Raw genomic sequence first — 12,545 nt, forward strand, 5'->3', positions numbered from 1 at the left:
AGATCTGAGGATCATGGTGTGAAACCAGCTTGGTCAGGGAAGTATGTAATATTCTTATCTCCAATTAACCACCAAAAAGCCAGAAGTAGAGCTGTGGCTCAAGTGGTAGAGCACTAGCCTTGAGGAAAAAAACTCAAGGACAATACTCAGGCCCTGAGTTCCAGCCCCAGAAACCCCCCCCCCACACACACACACTAGTATCACTGACAATCTTAAATTAGAAGACACCTGTTTGGTAAAGTTTTGTCTTAGGCTTTGCATTTTAGAAGACATATACCTAGGGAACATGAGTACATTTACAATACAAAGGAGCTAGTAAGAATCACCATTCCAGTCACACAGATGTCTGTGTGTGTGTGTCTCTCTCTCATACACACAAACATACACACACATTTAGTCTGCATCATTTTCACAATAACTTCAAGTCTCTCACAATTAAATGGAGGTACAGTTACAATAACATTCATTTAGCTAAGACAAATAGATATGTATATATACATACATATATGTATATATGTGTGAGCATATATATATATATATATATATAGCCAATTTTCAAATAGCAGGTTTGATTAAATGGCAGAGGGTTTTTTGTTTGGAAAATACCAATTATTAGCAACAGAAATTCCAAAAGCTAGGTTTTTTTTTTTGTTTTGCTTTGTCAATCCTGGGGCTTGAACTCTGGGTATGGGCACTGTCCCTGAGCTCCTTTTGTTCATGGCTAGCACTGTATCACTTGAGCCAGAACTCTACTTCCAGATTTTTCTGTGATTACTTAGAGATGAGAGTCTCATGAACATTTCCTGCCTGGGCTGGCCTTGAACTGTGATCCTCAGATCTCAGTCTCCTGAGTAGCTAGGATACAGGTATGAGCCACCAGCATCCAGCTGCCTAAAGTTTTAATGACCATTTTTATCTCTTTAAGGTCAGTCACAGTAGATAAAAAGTGATCATTTTACCAACCTTGAATATCTTGGCTTTGCAAACATTTGTACAACATTTAGATTAAACTCAGATATGCAACTGCACATACCTTTAGTCATATATGTGTGTATGTGTGTGTGTGTGTGTGTGTGTATGATTTGAATTAACTGAATTAAGATAATTTAAAACAATTGTATTTTCATAGTTGTAACATGGTCATTTAAAAGACAGACAAATAGCTAAACTCCAATTTAGTAAGGGTCTAGGGGTGGTTTTGTGGGGGCAGTCCTGGGGCTTGAATTCAGGCCTTTTTTTGCTGAAGGATAACAGTCTATCACTTGAACCATAGCCTTATTTCCAGCCTTTTTTTTTTGGTGGACATAAGAGTTTCCAAATAAGTCAGTCTGGGCTGCTTTCCAACTACAATCCTCAGAGCTCAGCCTCCTAAGTAGCTAGGATTGCAAGTGTGAATTACTAGTGCTTGGCTAAGGTTTAGTTATTTAAGTTTCCTAAAGCCTGATAGGCAAATATCCTGATGAAATACTTCTTTGAACTAATACTATTTTTGAAAAAGTCTTGTTATTATATACCTAGAAAATTATGTTTTTGTTTTGCATCAGTACATTGAATTTTGATCTTATAAACTTTATAAGTAACTTTTAAAATCACAACCAACTTAACACACTTATAAGCAAGTTATTTTATTTTAAATTTATTTTTATGCTGGTCCTGGGGCTTGAACTCAGGTCCTGGGTGTTGTCCCTGAGCTTCTTTTGTTGTACCTAAGCTTCTTTTACCCAAGGCTAGCACTCTACCACTTGAGCCACAGCTCCACTTTTGGATTTTGGGTGGTTAAATGGAAATAAGAATCTCAAACTTTCCTGCCCAAGCTGTCTTTGAACCATGATCCTCTGATCTCAGCCCCCTGAGCAGCTAGGATTACATGCATGAGCCACCATCACTCTGAAAAAAAATTGTTATATAAGTATTTTTAACTCTTTTTAAGTTTACTATGTCTCCAAAACCTTTTTATTTGCGTATTTTCAAGGTCTCCAAATTGAGCACATTTCTCCACTTCTCTTATAGAGGTAAAAGTAGCCAATGCTGGCTAACATGGAAAGATACAGAAAAGTACTTAGAATAAAATTGAGCTCATGCAGGGATTGTGGTAGTTCGTGCCTGTAATCTTAGCTTCTTAGGAGGCAAAGATCTGAGGATCACAGTTTGAATGCCAAACTGGACAGGAAAGTTGGTGAGACTCGTCTCCAATTAACCACCAAAACCCAAATTACAGCTATGGCTCAGAGAGTAGACCTATAGCTTTGAGTGAGGCCCCAAGTTCAAGCTCCAGTACTGACACCAAAACAAAATAAACAAAAAAACGTGAATATAGCAGCTGCAGGAGACCTATTTCATCTTCCCTCCTCTCCATCCAGGGTCAAATAGCTGTGAATATCTAGAGTCTTAAAAGTGTGTTTTATTTTCTGGCTTGATTCAGCAAAGATGAAACTGGATTTTAGAGTTCATACTCAAAGTTCAGGAGTCCCCAGTTAGGACTGGCAACTCCCCCCACATATACCAGATAAAAAGATCTGGTAGCCAGGCACCAGTGGCTCACACCTATAATCCTAGCTACTCAGGATTGTGGCTCAAAGCCAGCCTGGGCAAGAAAGTCCATGGGACTCTTATCTCCAATAAACCACCAGAAAACCGGAAGTGTTGCTGTGGCTCAAGTGGTAGAGCCCTAGCCTTCAGCTGAAGAACTGAGGGACAGCTCCCAGGACCAGAATTTAAGCCCCACAACCGATAAAAAAACAAAAAAGAACCTGGTGGGCTGGGAAGGTGGGTCAGTGGTAGAGTGCTTGCCTTGCATGCATGAGGCCCTGGGTTCGATTCCTCAGCACCACATAAATTTGTTCAACCACTTTGGAAAGCAGTATGGAGGTTCCTCAAAAGACTCTACATAGAGCTCCCCTATGACCCAGCCATCCCACTTTTGGGCATTTACCCAAATGTTCACAAACAAGACCACACTAAAGCTACCAGCACGACTATGTTTATTGCAGCATTATTTACTATAGCTAAGATATGGAACCAACCCAGATGCCCATCAGTAGATGAATGGATCAAGGAAATGTGGGTAGGGGCTGGGAAGGTGGCTCAGTGGTAGAGCACTTGCCTTGCATGCATGAGCCCTGGGTTTGATTCCTCAGCACCACATAAGCAAAAATAAAAAAGCCGGAAGTGGCACTGTGGCTCAAGTGGTAGAGCGCTAGCCTTGAGCTGAAGAGGTGAGGGACAGCGCCCAGGCCCAGAGTTCAGGCCCCACGACCGGACCCCCTCCAAAAAACCCACACACAAAAAAAAACAAAGAATATGTGGTATATATATGCAATGGAATTCTATGCCTCCATCAGAAAGAATGACATTGCCCCATTTGTTAGGAAATGGAAAGGCTTGGAAAAAATTACATTAAGTGAAGTAAGCCAGGCCCAAAGAAACATAGGTCCCATGGTTTCCCTTATTTGCAATAACTAGTATATGTCTGAGACAAGCAGAAAAGGTCAGATAAGTTGATGTTAGGGAAATGAACCCTAAGATAGGTATTCAAATGTTTTTTTTTTCTTTCATGCGATTGTTTCTTACACATTTATAAGATTATTTCTTTGTTGCTTTGTATGCCCCTCCCCCACAGTATAGCCCCTGCTTTCACTGTATTTGATGTCGGTATAAGTTGTGGAGGGGAAGGGGAAAAACAAATCAAATAATTTAAATAGGGATACAGGTGGACCCATTGCAACAATGAGATGTATAAGTCATTATGTCGAAAACGAACTTTACAACTTTGGTGGGGGGGAGGATTGGGTGGGGGGGCGGGGGGGGGAGGATGGGAAGGGATGGGAAGGGGAAACAAAGGAGGAGGCTACAATGCTTGATAGGAAATGTACTCATTATCTTGCCCATGTAATTGTAACCCCTCTGTACAGTATTTTCACAAAAAAAAAGATAAAAAGAAACATGACTTCATCTCAAAAACAAAAACAAATGCAGAAACAGGTTGTTGGTTAGCGCAGAGGGCTGACTTACTTTAAACTGGTTGGCTTGCACCACAGGAAGTCTCAAGGAGATACTTGCTAAACTGTAAGGTTCCTTTCAAACAAACACCACCTGTGGCCTGACTGCGGGGGGTGGGGGGGGGAGAAGGGGGGGTTGTCACCATGCCCTCCAGCACTTGCCTGCCTGTGATTTTCTCAAGGATTGTTTATGTTCCTAGTCGCCCCGGAATTGCTTCTTCTGTTCATTCCCAGGCTGGACTATGTATAACTCATACTTCAGTAGATGACAGCTAGCTCAAGATGGAGTCACTCAGGCCTCAGACTCTTCAGTAGCCAGGGAAAGATAGGACTTCACTGTATCTTCAGCTGTCTTCAAAATTAAACTATTTGAGTCAGGTGTTGGTGGTTCATGCCTGGAATCTTAACTACTCAGGAGGCTGAGGTCAGGATAAGGTTCAAAGCCAAACAAAGCAAGAAAGCCCATGAGACTCATCTCCAATAACTACCAAAAAGCTGGAAATAGTGCTATGGCTCCCAGTGGTAGAGAACTAGCCTTGAGCACAATCCTAGGCCCTGAGTTCAAACCCAAATATTGGCACAAAAGACCATTTTGATCCCATAAATGAGACAATCTATGTAACATAGGAGTGACTATATACGTGTGTGTGTGTGTGTGTGTGTGTGTGTGTGACGCATGTGCCAATCCTGGAGCTTGAACTCAGGGCCTGAGTGCGGTCCCTGAGCTTTTTTACTCAAGGCAGTAGCACTCTACCACTTGAGCCACAGCTCCGTTTCTGGCTTTTTTGTTGGTAGTTTATTGGAGATAAAAGTCTCATGGACTTTCCTCTGAAATGGAGCTGTGAAACTTGGAAAAGGTTTGGGAAGTTGGAATGCTGCATTGATAGCACTCGGAACACAGAGAACTGACCATTGAAGGGTTAAAACACAGCTCTGGAGAGGGCTAAGAGACAGGAATATCACCTCCCTTCCTTAGTGATGGTAGAGCTGATAGCTTAACCTTGGAGGCTAGATAAAGTAAAATACATGTCTGAACATTGCCTGGGTTGCAGTCTCCTTTCTCAAAACAATAAGAGAACCAGTGTTTGTCACAAACTCTGTTTGGGCTCTAGATTGTAATATTAGTATAGATGCTTTATATTTGCATGCATCCATGGTAACCTTCCCTGTGGAAACTCAAATAAATATGCTTGCTTGTGAGAACTCAGGGTCCAAGTGCCCATAGGCCTTGGGACTCCTGGTTTCCCTGCTACATCTCTGTTTATGTTTCTGTGTTTTTCTAATTTCTTCAGCTCTAGTATCCCATCGAGACGCACCTGGTTGTGGTTAGCAATATCAGCTGATTTCAAATCTCCATCCTCAGATCTCAGGTTCCTGACTAATTAGGATTATAGGCATGACCCACCAGCACCCACTAGAAATGATTATATTTTTAAGAGAGAAAGAGAATACTGCTGGGAAGCACAACAGAGGCCAACAGAAAAGCATAGAAAGCCTGAGAAAGCACAAAAAAGCAACAAACATATCTAAGCCATTCCTTGCAGTGAAGACAGGGATGGACTTGGAACTGTTTGCAGCTTTTCTGTTGGCTTGGCCTCTATGGGCTTTCCTATTGTCCTGCTCCCTTTTTTAATGATTTCCAGCACTTTTCCTCTCTCCCTTCAGAATATAGTTGTTTTTGTGTTACCTAACTCTTCTCATTCGGGGAACTAAATGGTCTGCTTTAAATTATTTCTGGAATCATGAAGGTTACTTGAAGTGTTATGAGGCATTATCATTAAATACTTCAGTGTGTTTGTCTTAAGAACAGTGTTCAACCTGGCCATCAGTGGCTCATGCCTATAATCCTAGCTGCTCAGGAAGCTGAGATCTGTGGATGGAGGTTTGAATGCAGCCCAGAGAGAAAAGTCCTTGAGAATCTTATGACCAATTAGTCACCAATAAGCCAGAAGTGGAGTAGTGGCTCAAGTAGTGGAGTGCTAGCTTTAAGCAAAAAGGTTTGGACAGTGCACAGGCTCTGAGTTCATGCCCCAAGACAAGCACTCTCACACAAAAAAGTCTTCTAGGAAATCTCATGCAGTAATTACAAGAAAAATATTGAATATTGAAGTGGTATAGAACCCTAACACATGACCACAGGAAACATGTGCTGATGGTCCCAATATTGTCCTTCATGTGTGCTCTCTATTATGTTGTTCCATTTCCAAGTCTTCTCAGTGTCCTCTACTAATTATCATTTTATTTTCCTTTCTCTTTTTAACACCTAATGATTATACTTATTAATGTGGTATAATGTTGCCCTCCATGGATCCAGTGAGTACTGATGAAATCAATGCAACTAGGATTTCTACCTCTTTGTCATTTCCCTGTTTGGAGGCTTTGAGTTCCTCTCCACTTGACCTTCACAAGTATAGGTTACTTTAAACTGTAATCATCCATTGTGTTTCATAATACTCAAATAGTTCTTTACTCTGTCATTTATAGGTTTTATTAGCCATTGTGGAACATCTTTGTATAGCTCCTGCCACCTATCCATCCCAGCTTTCATAATTATTCGTTCACTTTCTTTTATTTTGATATCAGCCTTTAGCTTTTTCTTCTTCTTCATTTTTTAAGCTTGAACCCAGAGCCTGGATGCTGTCCCTGAGAGTTTTTGACCAAGGCTAGCACTCTATCACTTGAGCTACAGCTCCACTTCTGGCATATTTGGCAGTCAATTAAAGATAGGAGTCTCAGAGACTTTCCTGCCTGGTATTACTTTGAATAGTGATCCTCAGATCTACGCCTCCTGAGTAGCTAGGATTACAGACTTAAGCCACTAGCACTGGCTTTTAGCTTTTAGCTTTTCTTATGAGGGAGATAAATGGTATCTGTCAATTTGTCTGTAGTTTACTTCATTTATTGCCTTCTAAGTCCATCGATTTTGCCACAGATGACACAACATATTTTATTCTCTTTAAGGCTGAATAACTTTTCATTGAATATATATAGATACATGTGCTTTTTATTTAACACCTGATTGTACTTGTTAATGTGTCTGTGTGAATTTGCCATTCATGGATCAAGTGTGTACTGATGAAATCAGTATAATTAGGATTTCTGCTTCCTTGTCATTTCCCTGTTTGGAGGCTTTGACTCTCTCCTCTCTGTGTATATATACATGTGTGTGTGTGTGTGTGTGTGTGTGTGTGTTGCTTTACTTACACATCAATGAATACCTCTAGATTGAAAGCATACATTGATGTTTGTGAATAGTAGTCTCTATCTTTCTTTTTTCTGTTTTTTAATAGGTGAAAAGATTTTATTTTTATCTTTATTGAAAAGGTGATGAGTAGGGGGTTACAGTTACATAAGTAATGTAATGAGTATGTTTACTTTTACAAAGTGTTACCCCAGTCTTCACATTGTAAAGTTCATTTCCAACACAGTGCCAAGTGAGAATCAATCGTTTGTCCTGTTGTTTCTGTGATTCCCTTTTCCTTCCACTGATCAAATAAACTTATATGCAAGACACAGGGTACAGAAAACTAAAACAGAAAAAAAGAGAAAGAAAGAAAGAGAAAGAAATAACTACATACAGGACATAATAAGAACCTCTTGTTTCCAATTCTTGGAGTTCATGTGAATACACTTCATTATATATGGTCCTGGGCATATAGCAGTTGGGTTATTGATATTCCCTGTTAAGAATATCATAGACTTGCAAATGGTGCTGTGGCTCAAATGGTAGAGTGCTTGCCTTGAGCTAAAGAGCTGAGGGACAGTGCTCAGGCCCAGAGTTCAAGCCCCACTACTGACAAAAAAAAGCTAAAATTTAGGCGAAAAACAAAGGAGGGGGTAACAGTGCTTGATCGAAAATGTACTCATTTCAGTACCAAACTCTTTCTATGAAGCCACCATAACCCTCATCCCAATGGTTTTGGGACTCATCAAAGAAAGAGAACTATAGACCTATTTCTTCGATGAATATCAACACAAAACTTCTCAACAAAATCTTAGTCAATTGACACCAACAACTCATCAAAAAAGTCATATACCACGATCAAATAGGATTCATTTCAGGAATGTAAAGCTGGTACAATATACGCAAATCAATTAATGTAATTCATCACATCAATAAGAGCAAGGATAAGAACCACATGATTAAGGGGAAACAAAGGAGGAGGCAACAATGCTTGATAAGAAATGTACTCATTATCTTGCCCATATAATTGTAACCCCTCTGTACAGTATTTTCACATAAAAAAGAACCACATGATTATCTCAATAGATGCAGAAAAAACATTTGACAAGATCCCACATACCTTTATGATGAAAGCTCTGGAAAACTAAGAATTGGTGGAACATTCCTCAATACAATAAAGACTGTATATGACAAACCTACAGCCAGCATTATACTTAATGGTGAAAAACTAAAGCCATTTCCTCTAAACTCAGGAATGAGACAAGAGTGTCCACTCTCCCCACTTCTCTTCAATTTAGTATTAGAATGCCTAGCTACAGCAATAAGACAAGATTCAAACATAAAGGAGATCCAAATAGGAAAAGATGAAGTAAAACTCTCCCTCTTTGCAGATGACATGATCTTGTATTTGGGACTCCACTCCCAAATTGCTCGAACTATTCAAAACTTTGGCAAAGTAGCAGGGTATAAAATTAACCTTCAAAAATCAATGGCTTTTCTGTATGCCAATAATGAAAGGAGTGCAACTGAAATCAGGAAAGCAACTCCTTTTGTAATAGCCACACAAAAAATAAAACACCTAGGAGTTAACATAACTAAAGAAGTTAAGGACCTCTACAATGAAAACTTCAAAAACCTAAAAAAGGAAATCAAAGCAGGACTTAGGAAGTGGAAAAACCTCCCATGCTCCTGGATTGGAAGAATTAACATTGTGAAAATGGCAATACTTCCAAAGGCTATCTACAAATTCAATGGTATATGTATCAATATTCCAACCTCATTCTTCAAGGAAATAGAAGAGGCAATCCAAAAATTTGTATGGAACAATAAAAGACCCTGAATAGCAAAAATGATCCTTAACAGAAAGAACAGTGCTGGAAGAATATCAATAACACATTTCAAACTCTGCTACAAAACCATAGTAATCAAAACAGCTTGATACTGGCACAAGAACAGACCCCAGGGGAGGGGGGAGGCTGGGAAGGGATGTGAAGGGTAAACAAAAGGAGGAGGCTGCAATGCTTGGTAAGAAATGTACGCATTAGCCTGCCCATGTAATTGTAACCCCTCTGTACAGCATGTTCACAAATAAAATAAAATAATAATAATAAAAAAGAACAGACCCCAGGACCAATGGAATAGAACTGAAAACCCAGAAATGAACCCACAGACCTATAGCCACCTAATCTTCGATAAGGGATCTAAGAAAACAGAATGGAAGAAAATGGTAAATGGAAGTAAATGGTGCTGGCAAAATTGGTTAATCACTTGTAGAAAACTAAAGCTAGATCCTTATATATCACACTGCACCAGAATCAACTCCAAATGGATCAAAGACCTCGGAGTCAAAGCAGACACCCTGAAAACATTACAGGACAGAATAGGAGAAACCTTATGTCTCTTTGGCACAGGCTGAAATTTTCTTAAAAGAGACACATAAACACAACAAATTAAAGAAAAGTTGGACAAGTGGGATTGCATGAAATTGCAGAGCTTCTGCATGGCAAAGGACATAGCTAACAAGATCAATAGAGAGCCCATGCAATGGAAGATCTTCACTAGCCATACAACAGACAATGGTCTCATATCTACAATATACTTGGAACTAAAAACAATTAAATCCCCCAACAACAAACCTTCAAAGAAACAACTGCTCAATAAATAAGTAGGCTAAAGACTTAAAGACAGACTTCTCTGAAGAGGAAATAAGAATAGCCTATAGACACATGAAGAAATGCTCTACCTCTCAAGCCATAAAAGAAATGCAATCAAAACAACATTGAGATTCCACCTCACCACAGTTAGAATGTCAGTAATCAAGAACTCTAATAACAGATGCTGGAGGGGATGTGGCCAGAAGGGAACCCTACTGCACTGTTGGTGAGAGTGTAAACTTGTTGAATCACTTTGGAAAGCAGTATGGAGGCTCCTCAAAAGACTCCACATAGATCTCCCCGATGACCAAGCAATCCCACTTCTGGGCATTTAACCAAATGATCACAAACAAGACCATACTAAAGCTACCAACACAACTATGTTTATTTCAGCATTATTCACCATAGCTAAGATATGGAACCAACCCAGATGCCCCTCAGTAGTTGAATTGATCAAGAAAATGTGGTATATATACAAAATGGAATTCTATGCCCCCATCAGAAAGAATGACCGATCTATTTGTTAGGAAATGGAAAGTCTTGGAAAAACTTATATTAAGTGAAGTAATCCAGGCCCAAAGAAACATAGGTTCCATGGATTCCCTTATTTGCAATAACTAGTACATGTCTAGGACAAGCAGAAAAGATCAAAAAGCTATGTACATAAGATGATGTTAAGCAAAAATAACCCTAAGATAGGGACACAATTTTTTCTTTCTTGTTATTATTTCTAACGTATTTATAATGTACTATGTGTTTTTTTGTTTCTTTGTATGTTCCTCCCTCACAGTATAACCCCTGTTTTCACTGTATGTAATGTCAGTGTCCTTCATCTTATATATACAGTTCTCTAATTCAGGAAGGGGAATGGAAAAAAAAAAACAAAATGCTTGAATAGGGATACAGGTTGACCCATTGTAACAATGAGAAGTTGAAAGTGATCTTTACAACTTCGGTGTAGGGGGGAGTAGTTGTGGAGGTGGGAGGGAAGGGATATAGTAGGGGAAAAACAAAGTAGGAGGCAACAATGATTGATAGGAAAAGTACTCATTACCCTGCTCATATAACTGTAACCTTTTTGTACAGTATTTTCACAATTAAAAATGTACAAAAAATTTTTAAAAAGAAAAGGAAATGTATTCATAATCTTACTCATATAACTAACTCTTCTGTAGAGTATCTTAACAATAAATATATATTTATATTAGTAAAAAAGAATATCATAGACTTGTTCTAGTTATTACAAATGAGAGAAACCATGCAACCTACATTTCTTTGGGTCTGGCTTACTTCATTGAACATATTTTTTCCAAGTCTTTCCATTTCTATATGAATGTGGCAATGTCATTGTTTCTGATGGAAGTATAGAACTCCGCTGAATATATATATCACATCTTCTTGATCTATTCATCCTCTCTCTGTCTCTCTCTCTCTCTCTCTGTCTCTCTCTCTGTCTCTCTCTCTCTGTCCCTCTCATTGAATCTCTCTCTTTGACTTGAAATCAGGGCCTAAGTACTTCTCCCTAGCTTTTTCACTCAACACAGGCACTCTACAATTTGAATCACATCTCTAATTCTGGCTTTTTGATGGTTGATTTGATATAAGGGTCTAATGGACTTTTCAGCCTGGGATAGCTTGGAACAGCGATTCTTAGCCTTCTGAATATTTGGGATGACAGGCATGAACACTGGGCCAGGCTTCTAATTGATTCTTTAATAATTTTTTTAGTACTTGGGCAGTTCAGAGCTTGGGTTTCTACTTAATACAGAGCTCTACCACTTGAACCATAGCTCTATCCCTGGCCATTTTTGAGGTTTTATTAGAGATAAGAGTCTTTAAGGACTCTCCTGCCAAGGCTAGCTTTGAACTGTAAACCTAAGTCATAGTCTCCTGAGTAGCTAGTATTCTTCTTTAATATTTTGATCACATTTCCTTTCCATAAATTAGAAGTGAGACATCTGGAACAGATGGTAAACATATAGTTTGAGGAGGGTCATTCATACTATTCTCTACAGTAGCTGTTCTAATTTTTATTCCCACTAATATTACAGACTTCTTTTCTCAGCATTCTTGCCAGAATCTATCATCTTCAGGCTTTTTTCATAGTAGGGTTAGGGAAAACCACTGATTTTTCTTTCCCTTATGATTTATGATTAATGATGTTGAACATTTTCTTTTTTACAGTACTGGAATTTGCATTCTCAGAGGTTTAAGCTCATTAGATAAAAACTCTACTACTTCTGCCATGCCTCTAGAACTTCTGGCCTACAATTTTAGAGCTTCTTCTAGAGCACACTTTCCTGTCTATGGCCTCCTGTGTAACTGAGATCATAGGTGCATGCCACTATATCTGGATAATTTATTAACATGGAGTCTTTCTAATTTTTTTTGCTTTTGCTGGCCTCAAACTGCGATACTCCCGATCTATGCATCCTAAGTAGGTTTAGTAATATACATAAGCCACTTCATCTAGTCCTGAGTATTTTTTTCATCTATTTGTTGGCCATTTGTGTGTCTTCTTTAAAGAGATCCTTACTCAAGTCCTGCATCCATTTTTAATTTGGTTATTTCCATTCTCATATTTAGTTTTTCTGCACTGAATTTTTGAATTCCTTATATGTTCTGAATCTCTGGGTCTTCTGAGATGCATATTTTGGTGATATTTTCTCTCCAGTTCAGTTGGTTGTCTCTTAATCTGATGAATGCTTT

This window comes from Dipodomys ordii, unplaced genomic scaffold (assembly GCF_000151885.1).
Source record: "Dipodomys ordii isolate 6190 unplaced genomic scaffold, Dord_2.0 Scaffold232, whole genome shotgun sequence".
Lineage (NCBI taxonomy): Eukaryota > Metazoa > Chordata > Mammalia > Rodentia > Heteromyidae > Dipodomys > Dipodomys ordii.